Genomic DNA, 18,241 nt, shown 5'->3' on the forward strand with positions numbered 1-18,241 from the left:
TTATTAGGCTCTTGTGTTGTGTGGTGACATAAACATCCTGCCCTAGATTTGTGAGAGTCCTTGATACAGTATTTTTCCCCATTTTAATTCTTTATTTTATCTTCCATTTCAAGAAATTAAAATGGGCTCATAACCTCATACAGATATTTTAAGAATGGGTTGGTACAATAGCCAATAATTGCAAAGCAAGAAACCATTTTGCAAATTTTAGATTATTACATGTTAAATCATTTAATGGTTTTGGTTCCTTTTTTAAAGTATCTTACAAAATCTAGGGAGAAAAGAACACATTTTGATGTGTTTCCTAAGTCTCTGACAGTTTTCAGCTGGGTTAAACACTCACAAAAGATGATTGAACACCTATCAGGTATGTTTCATTCCAACAACAACAAAAAATCAATTTTCTGTATTAGGTTATGATTTTACCATTTTGCTTGTCTATGTTTCTGAATGAGTGATGAATTACATGCTCAGTGCCTCATTAATCTATTTTATCTGTAGTGAGACTCATGGTCCCTGGTACAGAGTAACTTCCAGGATTTTAAAAATGCTATGCTGGATGAATGAATTTCTTAAGAATCTCAATGCAAAATCCTGAAAGAAGGAGTGGGTAGTGAGTTGCACAAAAGATCTGTCTCCACCTATCTTAAAAAAAAAAAACTTTTTCTGTCAAAATCACCAATAATTGCCATTATCAGCATTTATTATTCCAGCTTCTCCTACTCTTACAATATTTCCACTCTTGCTTCCACTACCCAATTCCCATGCTATAGTCTTTGCACAATAGTCAGGAGTTTTCTTCTAAAACACAAATCAGTTTATGTCCATCTTCTCCTCAAAACCTTCCAAAGTTCTTATATTGCATGCAGGATTCAATCCATAGTTCTTACAATGACTTTTCAGTCTCTATATTTTGTACCTCTCAACATATTTCCAAATTCATCTGCCAATTTCCCCTTGCTCACTCTACTCCAGATATACTGGTCTCCTTGCTGTTCTGCATGCAGAGATACAATTTTTCCAACGCCATTTGTTGACAAGACTGTCTTTTCCAGGGAAAGATTTTTAGCTCATTTTTCAAAGATTAGTTGATTGAAGGTGTGTGAATAAATTGCTGGGGTCTCTATTCTGTTCCATTGGTCAGCATAACTATTTTTATGCTAGTACCAGGATGCTTTGTTTAAACAGCACTGTACCATGTCTTGAAATACACTATTGTGACACCTCTGGCTTTGTTTTCCTAGTTATTTGGCATCTCTCATGTTTCTACATAAATTTTAGGATCTCTGTTCTGGATCTGAGAAGAATGTCCTGGATATTTTGATTGGAATTACATTGAATCTGTAAATTGCTTTGGGTAGTATCCACATTTTGATGACATTAATTATTTCAATCCAGAAGCATCAAAGATTTTTCCATTGCTTTATGTCTTCTTCTATTTCTTTCCTTACTCTTTTGTAATTTTTAATCATAGGTACTTTTCACATCTTTGCTTAAATTCATCCCAAAGTATTTAACATTTTAGTAGCTATTGTGAATGGGACTGATCTTACAAGTTCTTTCTCAACCATAGCATTATTGTTAGTGTATAAAAATGCTGTTGATGTTTGTGTGTTGGCTTTATATCCTGCAACTTTACCAAATTCTCTTATAAGTTCCAATAGTTTCTTAATGGAGTCTTTTGGGTTCCCTATATTTAGAATCATGTTATCTGCAAGTAGGGATAATTTGACTTCCTTCTTCCCAATTTGTATCCATTTAATTTCTTTTTCTTGACTAATGGCTCTGGCTGAAACTGCCAGGACTGTACTTATAATAATGGTGAGAGTGGACATCCTTGTATGGTTCTGGATCTTAAATGGAAATGCTTCTAGTTTTCTCCATTCAGTATGATGCTGGCTGTTGTTTTGTCATGTATCACCTTGATTGTATTGAGGTATGTTCCTTCTATTTCCAATTTGTTTAAGGTTTTTATCATGAAAGCATGTGGTGTTTCATAAAATGCTTTCTCTTCATCTATTGAGATAATCATGTAGTTTTTATTGTTCAGTTTGTTAATATTATACATCATTTTTATTGATTTATAAACGTTGAGCTATCCTTGCCTCCCTAGGTTAAATCCCATTTGGTCTAGATGAGTGATCTTTTGGATGTGTTGTTGTATTCAATTAATTAGTATTTTGTTGAGGACTTTTGCATCTATGTTCATCAGGGATATTGGTCTACAGTTTTCCTTTTTGTTGTATCTTTTTTGGCTTTGGAATTAAGATAATGCTGGCCTCATAGAAAGAGTTTAGGAGGATTCCATCCCTCTCAATTGTTTTGAGTGGTTTAGAAAAAAATAGAGATTAGTTTTTTTTTTTTTTTGACAGGCAGAGTGGACAGTGAGAGAGAGAGACAGAGAGAAAGGTCTTCCTTTGCCGTTGGTTCACCCTCCAATGGCCGCCGCTGCAGCCGGCGCACCGCGCTGATCCGATGGCAGGAGCCAGGATCCAGGTGCTTTTCCTGGTCTCCCATGGGGTGCAGGGCCCAAGCACCTGGGCCATCCTCCACTGCACTCCCTGGCCATAGCAGAGAGCTGGCCTGGAAGAGGGGCAACCGGGACAGAATCTGGCGCCCCAACCGGGACTAGAACCTGGTGTGCCGGCGCCGCAAGGTGGAGGATTAGCCTATTGAGCCACGGCGCCGGCTAGATTAGTTTGTTAAAAGTTTGATAGAATTCAGCAGTGGAGCCATCCAGCCCTGGGCTTTATTTTTTAGGAGGACCTTTGTTATTCATTCAATCTCTGTCTTGGTTATTGATCTATATAGATTTTCCATGTCTTCATGCCTCAATTTTGGTAAGTTGTATGTGTCCAGAAATCTGTTCATTTCTTCTATATTTTCCAATTTGTTTCCATACAGCTGTTTAACTATTTCTGATGAACCCTCTCCTTTTTCATCACTTTTTCATCATCACTGATAATATTAATTTTGAGCTCCCCTTCCTTTTTTTGATTAGTTAGGCCAATGGTTTATCAATTTTATTTTTTTTCAAAAAACAGCTATTCATTTCTTTGATATTTTGTATTTTTGTTTCAATTTTGCTGTTTTCTTCTCTAGTTGTTATTATTTATTTCATCCTACTAATTTTGCATTGTGTTTGTTCTTTCAAAATTTATTTAAAGTGTGGGCATTGTGGTGCAGTAGGTTAAGCCACTGCTTATGAAGTCCACAATGCACTATAGAGTGCTGGTTCAAGTCTCAGTTACTCTGCTTCTGAACCAGCCTCTTGCTAATGCATCCTGAGAGGCAGCAGATGATGTCTCCAGGACTTGGACACTTGGGACCTACTTGGCAGACCCAGCTGGAGTTCTGAGATCCTGGCTTCAGCTTGGCCCATCCCTGACTATTGTGGGCATTCGGGCAGTAAACCAGCAGATGGAAGATTCTCTCTCTCTCTCTCTTTTTCTCTGACTTTAAAGTCAAAGAAAATAAACATTTTTAAATGTAGCCTTGCTTTAAATAGAAGTACAAAATTTATTTTAGTATCTATTTTCTTTTTTATGGTCCCCATTCTTCCAGCATTTTAATCTATTGGTAAATTATATCCTTTTGGAAATTAGCAGTATACAAGAACAAGTTTCTGATAATTTAGCTGGTCTTCCCCCCTTATGATTTTATGATTTTTATTTAAGCCAAACAAGAAGTCAATGGAAGATATAAAAATCAGATTTCGGGGTTCATAGAAGATTTAAGAAGTAATAAAAAGTGTGCATTTTATGTCATTTCTCAATCTTTCACATGGAATTTCAATCCTTAATTATACTCAACCACTTCTATTGACTGCAAAACAGTCTATTATGCCATTAACAAAAGGCTATTTAGATGTGTATGGTATCTCTTTTAATGCAACCTTACACCTATGGTAATAGAAGCTTTGTATATTGTTAGCAATAAATCTTGCAACCTTGATTTCCTAATTTCATGGGTGTGAAGAAAAATGTGTTTTTATGTAGTTCTTAATGTGGGGACCATTTCAAAATGGCCCATTAAGACTGGGAATCTCAGCTGGCTAGGGTCTCACTATTCTGAATAAAAGACCCCCATAGAAACAGCATGACCACATCTGTATATTGCAGCAAAATCATCCATTGAATATTTGATACAAACCTCAGATCTTCTTGCTAATTGTTTTAAGAGTCAGCTGGTGGTACATAGCAATACATGTGACCCTCCAGACCTCCACAATGACCAGGTTGTCTAAAACGGTAGTCTTTCACTAGGAGGTTGCCTGCCTGACTCTGCCTGTGCCCCGGGTGTATGTGGGGGGACACTATGAGGCCGCCCGCCTGTCTCTGCCCGTGCCCGGGTGTGTGTTGGGGGGGACACTAGGAGACCGCCCGCTTGTCTGCTTAGTCAGGCCAGACAGCTTACTCCTGCATTTCACTCAACCCGTTCCGGTCTCAGCTCCGCCGAAAACCAGCCCTTGTACCCTGCGCTCCATAGCAGTCTCTGCTCCACTCAGCGCTGGGGTTGGCTCCCCCGTTCTTCCTGACCCTGTACCTGGAGCCCGAGCCCTCCATGGGTTCCACTCCCCCTGACTCACCGTCCCTGACTGTCTTGTGGAGACTCTCGCCAGGACCCTCTCCCAGTCCCCCAGCCTTGCGTCCCCTCCACCCCTCCACCCTCCTCAGTTTCGAGGGTCCCGGGACAGCATGGGCACAAAAGGATCCAATACCTCCTTACTGCGGCAGACGCCTCCCCAGGCTGGTGAAACCAGTGATCCCGCGTCCACGCAGCCTCAGTGGTACCGTGCCCAGATCGCGTCTCCCACCCTCCATGCACTCGGACACCGGGCCGAGTCCTCAGCTGCCTTCAGTCCCTGGGAGTCCCCCGGCACCTCCCAGCCCCTGTCCTCCCCACTCCTCGGGCAGGGTTGAGCGCGACAGTGGGTTTATTAAGATGCACCTCTCAAAACTGGGTTCAGAGCTTCACCCACCTGGCCCCAGCTGCTTCCTCCAGCCCTGCCCCCGGCACCAGGGCTGCCCCGCGCGCCCCATCCTCCCTCAGCCCCTTGGAATTTCCGAAAGGTCACCCCTTCCTCTTGGACAATTCACCCCTCCCCCACCCCATCCATCACAGGGCCACCTACCTTTCTTCACCTTCCTCTGAGTTTGCTCCAAGAACACCCTGATCAGAGCCTCCCACGGCCTTCCTCGGGGCCCCGTACCCACGGCATCAGGCCAGGGGACTGGGTACTCCTAAGAAATTCTCGCCCACAGGCCCTGGAACCCTCACCTGCACGGATCCTCACCTGGCAGCAGAGTTGACATCCCCACTGCCCCTGTGTTCAGCTCTCCCGGCCCGAGAGGTCTCCGCCAGTGGCGCCCTCTGCTGGCCAGCCGCGATCCTCGCACGATGTGGAGCCTGGCTCACTGCCGCCTCCTCCTCTTTCTCACAGGCTTGCTTCCTCTCTCTGCCCCAACAGCCTGCCTCCGCGCTCCTGCACCTCCCGCTACACCTACCTTCCTGCCGCCTGCTGCGACACCAGAAAGCCCCCAAAGCGCTGCTCCTTCGCGGGCCAGCGGGCCATCGAGGTCAAGATCCTGGCCACACACAGGTCCCCGCAGGGGTGCGTGGCGCTCGGCGCGGCACGGTGGCTTGCCTGACGCCCGCCACTCACTGTGGCTACTCTGACGGCGGAGGGCACCAGGACGCCAGCAGACAGCGAGAGCTTCGCAAGGTGAAGCAGATCTTGAAGAGTGCGGGCTGAGACGTGATGAGGCAGCACCCGCGGGCCGCCTCCCCCAGGCCTGCCACCCGCCAGGCCATGGCCAGAGCCAGCCACTGACCGCGGGTCTAGATGGCCCGCAAAGGTGCCATGAGGCGTCTTCCCCCCACCCCCCCAGGGGAACATCCGTGCTACTGGAGTTGGAATATGGCCCAACAGCTTGGGGAATGAGTGGCTCAGAGGGGCGGCAGAGGCAGGATGGGCTCGCAGCTCCTTCTGAGCATGGGACCGGTGATACCCACCCGTGTAACTCTTCTTGTTCCCTGCCAGACCCGCTGCCCGCAGGACCTCTCTGGGACCATCAGAGGATCCCCGGCCGCTGCTGATGACTGCTCCGGCCCACCCCTCCTGTCTGCGCCCTGCCCCACCAGCCCACCCCTCCCGTCAGCACCCCCACCACCACCACCAGCCCACCCCTCCCCTTGAGCCCCCCAGCAGGAAGTAGCCGGAGCAGAAACTCTGCACCCCTTATTAAACAAAAGGCTGGAATAACAGGGCTTATAAGGATGCCTGCCTTCAAGGAAGCGTGCTTGTGGCCTTTCCCAGGAACCTCCAGCCCCAGACCCTGTCCCCTGGCTGAAGCCAGCACTGCTCTGAGACAGCCCCGTAGCTGTGCCTCTAATAAAGTCTCTCACTCTGGGAAAAAATAAAATAAAATAAAATAAAATGGTAGTCTTTGTTATTGTTATCTAGTTGTAATCTAGTAGAATTAAACTAAGAAGGCTGATGCCACAGCTCAATAGGCTAATCCTCTGCCTGTGGCGCCGGCACCCTGGGTTCTAGTCCTGGTCAGGGCATCGGATTCTGTCCCGGTTGCCCCTCTTCCAGGCCAGCTCTCTGCTGTGGCCAGGGAGTGCAGTGGAGGATGGCCCAGGTGCTTGGGCCCTGCACCCCATGGGAGACCAGGATAAGTACCTGGCTCCTGGCTTCGGATCAGCTTGGTGCACCAGCCGCAGCGCACTAGCCGGAGTGGCCATTGGAGGGTGAACCAACGGCAAAGGAAGACCTTTCTCTCTCTCTCTCACTGTCCACTCTGCATGTCAAAAATAAAAAAATAAATTGAAGTCTCGCCACCACCGCCGCTCGCGGGCCTTGGGCTTTCCTTCCCCTGAAGCATGAGCCTCCTCGCCCGCAGCCGGCGGCGCTGCGCGGGCCGGGGACGGTTTGCGCCGGGGCCCCGGGCGCACAGCCTCAGGATTCCTAGCGCCCACGGCAGACTCTCTGTGGCTGAGCTCGTCTGTGGGCGACTGTGGCATCTGTCCGCTGGAACCTGGCGACACGGAACCAGCAGTGCGCCACCTCCTCCTCTTTTGTCACCGCTTCGGACCCCCAGCAGGGACTCGTCTGGGGGCTCCCACTGACTCCCAGGAAGGACGCGAAGCCCTCTCGGACCCCAGCTCGGGCGGCCACCTGTCTTTGCAGCGGTGACCCTCCTCCCATGACCCTGCGGTGCCTCGAGCCCTCCGGGAATGGCGCGGAAGGGACGCGGAGCCAGTGGGGCACCACGGGGCCGCCGGAGGAGCCGTCCCCAGAGGCGGCGCGTCTGGCGAAGGCTCTGCGCGAGCTCAGCCAAACAGGCAAAAACCCCAGGATGGTACTGGGGCAGTATGACTGTTAATGAAGCCAAAGAGAAATTAAAAGAGGCACCCGAGGGAACTTTCTTGATTCGAGACAGTTCGCACTCAGACTACCTACTAACCATATCTGTTAAAACGTCAGCTGGGCCCACCAACCTCCGGATCGAATACCAAGATGGGAAGTTCAGGTTGAACTCCATCATATGTGTCAAGTCCAAGCTTAAACAGTTTGACAGTGTGGTGCATCTGATCGACTACTATGTTCAGATGTGCAAGGATAAGCGGACGGGCCCGGAAGCCCCCCGGAACGGCACAGTTCACCTGTATCTGACCAAACCGCTCTACACATCGGCGCCACCCCTGCAACACCTCTGTCGACTGGCCATTAACAAGTGCACCGGCACCATCTGGGGACTGCCTTTACCCACCAGACTAAAAGATTACTTGGAAGAATATAAATTCCAGGTATAAGTGTTTCTCTTTTTCTAAACATGCCTCATGTAGAGTATCTCCGAATGCAGCTATGTAAAAGAGAACCAAAACTTGAGTGAACTGCTCTGGATAACCACGCGGGATTCTTTGTAAGAACCGCTGAAGTCAATCTAATTAAAGGAAAAAAAAAAAAAAGGCGTGAAGAGGTAGCTAGGTATTTGCACTTTCCCCTCAGCTACATTCACCTGAGTGATACTTCCCTTCCTAAGGCTGACCAAGGCCAATTGATCCTTTTGAACTAAGGATAAAATGTCCCAAGCGAAGGCCGAAGGAGCACTGGGCCAGAGTGCCTGGCCTCTCTGAGGTCCCCTGGGGTTAGGCCTGGGGGCCGTGCTCCAAAAGCAGAGGAAGGAGCTACACGCAGGGTCCTGAAGAGGTGGGAGGAACCAAGCTGACGCAGGCTGAGACGTTCTGTAGAAAAGGCCTGGTGGTCTGAGCTGGTTTCAGGACGTTTCTGTTTTGCTTTCTGATGTACTTAAGAGTTTCGTTAAACAGATTGTGCTTGTGAGTATGTACCCCTCATTTTATGCAATTACCTATCAGCCAAAAAAAAAAAAAAAAAAAAAAGACCATGAAATCCTGTATTTGTCTTTTTACTACACGTACGAACTCTCTCCGTTGAAGGAGTACTGTAGTAATCCGTTAAGGGAGCCTTATTTAAGAACTATTTCAAACTGGTGCAAATGGAAAAGACTTTTCTCTTTTCCTTTAAGGCTGAAGACAAGAATGTCATGCTTAAACAGGTGCAACTCAATCCTTGTTCATGAAAACCGACATAGACAGTGTATCCCTTGAGGTAGCTGTGTCCCAAGCCATTGCCATTGAGTTTTTTTGGAAATGGCTTTAGAAATTTCCAAGCTGTTCTGAATTGTCTAACTATGGACATCAGCAGTTGTCTCCCTTCTACCATGTAGAATAAATACTCGGACTTAATTTTCTTCCAGAGATAGGGGGATACCTGCCTGTTTTTCAAAGTGTTTATTTACTGCTGTTACTCTTTGATTAGAATGTATTGAATAAAAAAAAAACCAAAAAATAAATTAATTAAGAAATACTCTACAGTAAGTAATAACATAATAAAATGAATAAATGCAGATGTAGGCATTTGTACGAACTAAAGCAAGAGGAGAAGGATAGTCTTATAAAACCGCACTTGCTCATATGGATTCCAAAAGAGAGATACTGGGTAGTAGGATAAGATAATTGAGTAAGCAGTAAAAGAAGGAGAGAAAGAAAAAGGCATCCAGTGTGCTCCAGAAAGTGCTTCATTGCTTAAAAGCCATAAGCACAAGCACTTAATCAATTACATTTTTGCAGTAGTATTCCAATTTTTGTCCCATTTTCCCCCATCATCTTAAATCTACCCCCATTTCTAGTTTAATGTTCCCTTTATCATATCTACCTTCTCTTAATAATTATTAGTGAGTAATCACCTCCTTTAATTCCCTTTTTGAGGTCCCAGAAAAATGAATTGTGACTTAACTAATCAGCAGTAATAACCAGTGACAGCCACAATCAGTAAACCTTTAGCTGTGTCCTAAATGAAAAATTAGGAAGAAATCTATTCTGATGATTTTCTTCAAGAAAGCAAACTAATCAATGGAGTAAATGAATAGAAATTATGGAAACCATACTCAGAGTTAAACAATCCATTTTACTATTTCTGAGCATGTACTCAAATGTAAATCCAGGATTGCATCCTGTAGGGGACTGACTCTGGCCTTTGTCCAATAGCCTTTTGTATAGTGGGTGAGGCAGACCATAAATCATTAAGAGGTTAGAGTAGAATGGCACATTCACCATTTCACCAACTGTGCAAGTGTACATTCACTGGAAAAAATAGAGAAAACTTTTTAAAATAAACTAGCACTGGCACCATGGCTCAATAGGTTAATCCTCTGCCTTGTGGCACCGGCACACCGGGTTCTAGTCCCGGTCGGGGCACTGGATTCTGTCCCGGTTGCCCCTCTTCCAGGCCAGCTCTCTGCTATGGCCAGGGAGTGCAGTGGAGGATGGCCCAGGTGCTTGGGCCCTGCACCCCATGGGAGACCAGGATAAGTACCTGGCTCCTGGCTTCGGATCAGTGGGGTGCGCCGGCCTCGGCGGCCATTGGAGGGTGAACCAATGGCAAAAGGAAGACCTTTCTCTCTGTCTCTCTCTCTCACTGTCCACTCTGCCTGTCAAAAATAAAAAATAAAAAATAAAAAAAAATAAAATAAACTAGCTTGACTGACTTGACCCATAAGGCAAAAAATCAAAGAAAGAAATTTAGCAAGTAAACATCTATAGATCTATACCTGGAAGTATCATTCATTAGTACTATGTTACATTTGTAACTTGATCAATTAAACACATCAAGTCAGAGTCAGTCAGCACATATTATTTAGTAGGTACTAAATAAACATGGGCTGAGTAAATGAAATAATCTAATCCATTTCCTCTCAAATTTTAATGCAGATAGAAATCATATTCTAGTCACATGGAAATTCAGTTTCTGATTTAGTGTGGACTAGAACCTGAGATCCTGCATTTCTCACAAACAACAAGGATATGCCTATGCTACTGATTAATCAATCTTACTTTAGTGACAAACATCACAACAATGATGTATCGAAACCTACTCAACATAATGGCTCCAGCAATACAATCTCATTTCAGTCATTTATTAGTGAAGCAATCTTGAGAAAGTTATTTATTCTCTCTGAATTCAACTCTCCTCATCTTTTAAATACTTTCACTGATTATGTGAATTGACAGAATGAGTGCAAAAGTATTCTAAATTTTTATTACATGCATAATCCCCTTTAATTTTTGTTAGAATTATCATTACTAGTTCCTACGGGGAGGCAATATGTTAGCTTTATCCACAAACCAGTGCAACTGAATATTCTGAGATGGAAAGCCTCAGTGAAGTGCACATGAGGACATATAAGCACGTTCCTTAACTACAACAGCAGCTAAACATGTGCTCCAATTGTGCATGGCTTGTAATAGGACACTCTTTCATTGCACTGTATTAATTATTATGCACCAGGGCATTGGAAAAAATGAGATGGTCTTTTATCACAAAGACCTATAGCCAATATGTTATGGAAAGCACATGAAAGTTTGGAAATTGATGATTTATAGGTCAGAAAAAGCTTGTGCTTTACCAAAAGAATTCACCCTGGGGCTTTTTCAAGTAACCAACTCTCCAAGGAGATTTAATATCTGATTCAACTAATCAAAATTAGATTTATTCCCATTTGGAAAACATATCTGCAGTTCTGCCTCACTTTATGGAACTGTTGTGTTCCTGAAGTATTTGAAGATCAGATCCTTGTGAGCTGAATGACAGTTCAAATGTATTTATTTGCTAAGAAAGTAAAAAATACTTTTAAGGGTAAGTAATAAACATCTAATGCCTTCATTGTGTGAGTTTTGATTTAATGCACTAGATGTACTTGTTTTGAGGCACTCTTGCATACTCATGTACAAGACAAGGAGGGAGAGAGATTAACGCTTGTGAAGGGACTACCAGGTGTCAGGCACCCAGCCAGGAACTGGGGGCTCCGCTTACAAGAGCACATAGGTTTGGTTTTGCAAGAAAGAACATAGGCCAAAAAAGCAATATTATTGCACAGATCCAAGTCCAAGTGCTTTTGACTTCCTTTGAGTTTGCTGTTTCCTTACTGCCATGACCCAGAAAGTTCACATCAGACAGATTTCTGCATGTGTTCTCTAGTTCTTTCCACTCAGTCCTTCCCATCCCTTTCACCTTTTCTCAGATAACACAAAAGGAAAAATCCCACAGCCAAGCTTATTTCCTAAATATGAATTATTGGTATAGAAATAGCTATAAACATGCACAATTTAGGACATAGTGTATGTGTGTGTTTGTGTGTGTGCACACACGCTCCTGCTAATGTTACAATTCAAATGAGAAACTTGAGGACTTCTGGGAACTGACTCCTTCTGTGTCAGGCAGCCTCTCAATTCCACGGTCACAGAAAAGGGGTGGCCTGGGAGCCAGGGCTTCCACTGTTTGACAAAAGCTTCTTAACTGGAGCTTAATGAAGCACGAAGGACTCTGGAGAGTACGTGGCTGCATTACATCTTAGAGAAGATCTCACAGCTGCCCTCCACGCCTGGTCCCCTCCCAACTCCTCCCTGCCCAGGCCCCCACCCCACACTCACGTGGGCCCACAGACAAGACCATCCACACTTGTGTTAACAACTTGGCGGCAGCAGGGAGCCAGACCCTAAGAAGCAACAGATCTTTCCCTCAGGGAAGCCCTGGCTGGGAGCTTCCCTTCCTTTCCTATGTTGACAAAGTCTTAGTTTCCTAACTCACAAGCCACAGAATAAGCCAAATTCTTGGTTTTTCGCCTTCACTTCTGGATGGAAAGGACCCTACCAGACAGAATTTATATACCTAGGTTGTGTTGATTTTACTCTCATTAATGACTCCAACTCATAACAGAAAAGCACTTGGGATTTTTAAAAAATGTATCTGAAAAATAAACAAATACATGAAATCTACCTCTTATTCCAGAATATAGCACAAACAAAATACCCTGAGTGGGAGTGCCTAGGTATGTTTCACATAGTATAAGGAGTCCTGATAAGTCACACACCAGCTATGAAAATATGTCTAAATCCTACATGGAGGATAGTTAATAAACCAACGGCTAATGTAAATGCATGTTTTCTTATCAAATAACAAGAATTCTGAAATAATACAAAACGGGCTGACCAAAATTTTCAGGAATGTAAAAGTAAAGCCCTCATCATGTTTTTTCTTCAGTGGAGAACAGAGTAGAATGATGAATTCATAAGAAAGTGCCAGATACATCGCATTTCATTAAATGTGCAAAATCCCAGCTGAGCACAGGCATAAAGAGACATGTGTATGGTCCATCCCTGAACCCCTCCAATCCCAGTTCTTCCATTCAAAACACAGGAAATCATTTGCCTCATATGGAGCCTCCACTTGACACCATGGCCTTGTTTGCCCTGTAGTTGAACACAAATCCATCACTCCCATCATATATCTCCCAAACACCTTGCAGTTTTCATATTTGCCACTTAATCATATCACTGTTCTCAGCTTTCTCCCACTTATATGCATTTCCCTACCAACACTGATTTTCTCCATGAGGCCTTATCTTCCAATGTCCAGGGCTTTTTTTTTTTATTATTTTTTGCTTTGAATCCCTAAAATCTCTTTCCTTTGACATGCCATTTTCTGTTTCCTACTGTCATTTCTCTATATGTTTAAAGATTTTACCTCCTCAAAATAGATTGCTTTTTAAATGTTTATTTATTTATTTGTTTTTTTTTATTTTGACAGGCAGAGTGGACAGTGAGAGAGAGAGACAGAGAGAAAGGTCTTCCTTTTGCCATTGGTTCACCCTCCAATGGCCACCACAGCCAGCGCACCGCGCTGATCTGATGGCAGGAGCCAGGTGCTTCTCCTGATCTCCCATGCGGGTGTAGGGCCCAAGCACCTGGGCCATCCTCCACTGCACTCCCGGGCCACAGAAGAAAGCTGGCCTGGAAGAGGGGCAACCGGACAGAATCCGGTGCCCTGACCGGGACTAGAACCCGGTGTGCTGGCGCTGCAAGGTGGAGGATTAGCCTATTGAGCCGCGGCGCTGGCCGGTTTATTTATTTATTTGAAAGTCGGAGTTTCAGAGAGAGAAGGAGAGACAGAGGGAGAAGTTTTCCATCTGCTGGTTCACTCTTCAAATAGCCACAACAGCCAGGGTTGTGCCAGGTCGAAATCAGGAGCCTGGAGCTTCTTCTAGGTATCACACATGAGTGCAGAAGACCAAGTACTTGTGCCAACTCCCACTGCTTTCCAGGCACATTAGCAGGGAGATGGATTGGAAGTGGAGCAGCTGGGCCTTGAAGCAGCAGCCATATGGGATTCTGATGCTGCTAGCAGTGGCTTAACCCACTATACTACAATGCTGGCCCCTCAAAATTGGTTCTAAACTCTGGAAGATGTGATGAATATCTTGCTCTTTTCAGAATGATGTCATCATTTGGCACACAGCTGTATAGAATTGGTGGTGAGTCAGTTGATGGACAAGGGAGGGTCATCACCAGAAAGAGTTGTGTATTGAAGGACTTTTAAGCTAGACCATTGGACCAGAAAATCTAATGAAAAAAGTACCCATTGTCATAATTTTTGTTACTGAAGATGGTAAATTAATCTTAAGGGGATGGATTTCTGTTTGTCAGGTAAAAGAATTATAGTCAGAATCTTAGGCTTTACTGCTCTAGATAAGGGGAACATAGATTAAAAGAAGTGGAGAGAGTGTAAGCTCAGGGAAGAGTTAGGGAGAAAACTGCAGGGGAAAGTCCACAGAAGGAAAAGCGATGCTGTGGCTCTACATGGAGGGTGTGGATGTGCAGCATGAGCACAGAGTCAACACACGACTCCAGCAGCCATGAGCCTCAGCACCAGCTTTGAAGAATGGGATAAACTAGACTGCAGCAGCCAAGGCCACTGGTCTTACAGCTACGGGGAGAGCCTGGAGCGAAAACGACTTGGAACCTGTGGGGGACAGAGTACCTGCAAACTTAGAGGTAAAAAGGGGGCACATTTCTCTTTCTCCATCCCCCAGACAATGGTGTTGTGCAACTGGCTGAGAGAAGGGGGCACCGTTTTCAACATATGTAACACCTGCACCTCCTTGTCTGTGTGCCCAGCAACCAGCCAGAAAAGACACCTGAGTCTGGCTGGGAGGATTGACAGGGGGCTGGGCATCCATGTAGGACTGTGAGGTTCCCCCAGCCTGCCAATGCATCCTAGGCTCTGGAGCTAAAATGGGCTAGGTGGAGCACCCACAGGCAGCTGGCTCTGGAAGTGTCTCCACCTCTCTGTGGATAGCACAGACTAGCAGGAGGCAGTGGATCCTATCACCCTGGGACTGTAGCAGCCTTGTGTGCTAGAACTGTGGAAGTACTGTGGCTAGAGGAGAGGGTGTGGTGTGGCTGTGTCCCTGGGTAGCAGCTGTTGAGGCTCCACATGCTCAGGGCTCCGCGATTGCCTGGGGAGAATCATTGCAGCAGGATCTGTCTCGTGCTGAGGACTGTATGGATCATTAGTGTGTTCTTCTGGCAGTGCTGATGAATATTACACCAACCAGGGCTAGCACCCAGGCATTGATCACCTTGAAAGAGAGGAGGTGAGGGTGAGACTGTGCCAGCAGAGTTGACCAAACCACCCCCTTTATAAAAAATGAGATCTATGCCCAACTTGGGTGGCACCTGGATACTCTCCCTACCCTGGAGCACTGAACAGAGCTCTCTGGCCACAACTACCACATATCTCTGGGTATTCACTGAAAGAGCGAATACTCCACTAAGCCACAGAGGCATAGTTCAAAGATAGAAGCCCTCAGAGGAGGAAAAAACCAACAAGTATCTTGACAAATGCCTACAAGTAAATAAAGAATTCAAGAAACAATAAGGAAGACAATATGATGCCCTCAAAGGAGCACAAAAAACTTCAATAATAGAATGTGAAGATGAAGATATTGATAAAATGCCTGAAATGGAATGCAAAAGAATGATCATATGATAACTCAGAAGCAATCAGAAGTAAATCCACTAATTAAAGAAATCCATACATGACATGAATGAAAATATTTCCCACAAAATTGAAATTATAGAGAGAAATCAAAATGAAATATTCAAAATGAAGAATTCAATAAAGAAAATAAAAATGCAGTAGAAAGCCTTAACAACAGACTTGGTGAGGCAGAAGAAAGAATATCCCAGTAGGAAGACAATCTCTGGTAATTTTACAGTAAGACCAAAAAAATTAAAAAAAGAAAAATTTAAAAAAGTGTTGGAGATCTATGGGATACTATCAAATAACCTAACATATGGATCTTAAGAGTTCCTGAAGGTGTGGAAAGAGAGAATGGATTAGAAGGCCTATTTAGTGAAATAATCACAGAAAAATTCTCCAATTTGGAGAAAGAATGATATGTCCAAGCACAAGAAGTGCATAGAACTCCTGAAAGCATGACCAGAAAAGAGCTTCACCACAACACATTGTAGGCAAACTTTCCATAGTAAAACATAAAGAAAAGATTCTAAAAGATCCATAAGAGAAAGTCCAGATTATTTCAGAGGATCTCCAGTTAGACTCAGAGCTGACTTCTTGGCAGAAATCCTACAGGCTATGGAGAAATGGTGAGATATATTTGAAGTCTTAAGAGAAAAACCTGCATCCTGCAAAGTTCTCATTTATGAATAAACTGAGATAAAGGCATTCGATAACAAACAGAAATTGAAAGATTTATTATCAATTGTCCAGCCTTCCAAAAGATGCTTAAGACAGATAATCATTAATGAGAAAATGTGAAGGCAGAAAATTTCCCTGTAAAAATACATGGGGAATGAAAGTATACAATAGAAATATTTATGGGAAAATGGCACTGTCAGGTCATTACTTATCAATAGAAACCTTGAATGTAAATGGCCTCAATTCTTCAGTGAAAAAATAGAGACTGGCTGAATGGATTAAAAACAAAATCCATCTATTTGCTGCCTATAAGAAACATATCTCACCAACAAACATGCCCGCAGACTTAAAGAAATATAAGAAGACACAAAAAAATGGAAAAAATCTGGGTGGCACTGTGGCTCACTTCACTAATCCTCCACCTGCGGCTCAAGCACCCCGGGTTCTAGTCCCAGTCGAGGTGCCAGATTCTGTCCCAGTTGCTCCTCTTCAAGTCCAGCTCTCTGCTGTGGCCAAGGAGTGCAGTAGAGGATGGTCCAAGTGCCTGGGCCTTGCACCCGCAAAGGGAGACCAGGAGGAAGCTTCTGGTTCCTGCCTTCGGATTGGCACAGTGCACCGGCCATAGCGGCCACTTGGAGGGTGAACCAATGGAAAAAGTAAGACCTTTCTCTCTCTCTCTCTCTCTCTCTCTCTCTCTCTCTCTCTCTCTCACTAACTCTGCCTGTCCAAAAAAAATCAGTGGAGTTCAAATGTGTTCAAATAAAGATTCTAAAAAAAAGGGTGGGGACTCTTCCATGTTCATGGATTGGAAGAATCAATATAGTAAAATGTCCATAGTATAAAAAGCAATTTATAGATTCAATGTGACTTCAATCAAAATCAAATTACTAAGAACATTCTTTTCTTGTCTAGAAAAAATGATGCTGAAATTTATATGGAAACACAGGAGATCCCAAAATATCTAAAGAAGTCAAAAACAAAGTACAATGCATCCAATACCAGATTTCAAGACATATTACAGTGCAGTTATAATCAAAAACAGCCTGGTACTGGCAAGAAGGAGGTGAGTATAGAATGGAACAGAATAGAAACTCCATAAATCAATCCACACAACTACAACCAACTTATCTTTGAAAAAGGAGCTAAAACCAATCCCTGCAGCAAAGACAGTCTCTTCAACATACGGTGTTCGGAAAATAGGGTCTCTGCATGCAGAAGCATGAAATATGACTTCTACCTTACATTTTATACAAAAATTAACACAAAATGGATCCAGGATCTGAATCCATGACCTGATGTCATCAAATTACTAGAGGAGAACATTGAGGAAAACTCTGCAAGATATTGACATAGGCAAAGGCTTAGTTCAAAATACATCCATGTTTATTGCAGCTCATTTCACAATAGTTGAGATATGGAATCAACTCAGATGTCCATCAACCAAAGGTTGACTAAAGAAATTATGATATATGTACACTATGGAATACTTCATAGCATGAAAAAAATGAAACCCTGTTTTTGCAATAAAATGGATGCAACTGGAAACCATTATCCTTAGTGAAATAAGTCAGTCTCAAAATACAAATGCTACGTATTCTCCCTGATCTGTGGTAACTAATAGAATACATAAAAGACAATCTATAGAAGTGAAATTATTACTTGAGGTGTGATGATTTTAACAGACCTTGTCTCAACTGTTGAGGAGCATTTTTTATACTATTTTTGAACTCTTTACTTACTTTAGGGTTAATGTTATGTGTATAATGTTAATTGAAAATATCTGTAAAAAATAAGAAACAGAATAGGAAAGAGGGGAAGAAAGAAGGGTGGGAGTGAGAGCATGAGGGAAGGTAGGATGGGAAGAGCCATTGTGTTCATAAATTTGTATATAAAATGCATGAAATGTGTAGACCTTAAGTAAAATGTTTTCTTAGGTTGAAAAAAATCTTAGTTAAATAATTTTACTGACAGCACTCTCCTGATCAGCCACTACAGATCTCACTGCACTTATTCCTCTTTACACCTGCCTCATATGCCCCAAATCATAAAACACTGCATATAATTTTATTAAAAGCAGCCTACTACTTAACACATTCATGTATTGTTCATGTGTTCCTCTGCATGCAGTCTCTCCCTTGCCTTCCCTGTACCATC

At 43.8% G+C, this 18,241-nt stretch overlaps 1 pseudogene across 1 annotated transcript; it reads left to right on the top strand.

The window, feature by feature from the left end:
- The first annotated feature begins 6,923 nt into the window (after positions 1 to 6,923).
- LOC127485669 (suppressor of cytokine signaling 2 pseudogene) lies at positions 6,924 to 8,844 on the top strand (annotated as a pseudogene). The gene has a single exon (XR_016236986.1). The product of XR_016236986.1 is annotated as a suppressor of cytokine signaling 2 pseudogene (transcript).
- Positions 8,845 to 18,241: the final 9,397 nt, after the last annotated feature.

This window comes from Oryctolagus cuniculus, chromosome 7, assembly GCF_051225735.1.
Source record: "Oryctolagus cuniculus isolate XC-2025 breed Fujian yellow rabbit chromosome 7, ASM5122573v1, whole genome shotgun sequence".
In the NCBI taxonomy this organism is placed as follows: domain Eukaryota; kingdom Metazoa; phylum Chordata; class Mammalia; order Lagomorpha; family Leporidae; genus Oryctolagus; species Oryctolagus cuniculus.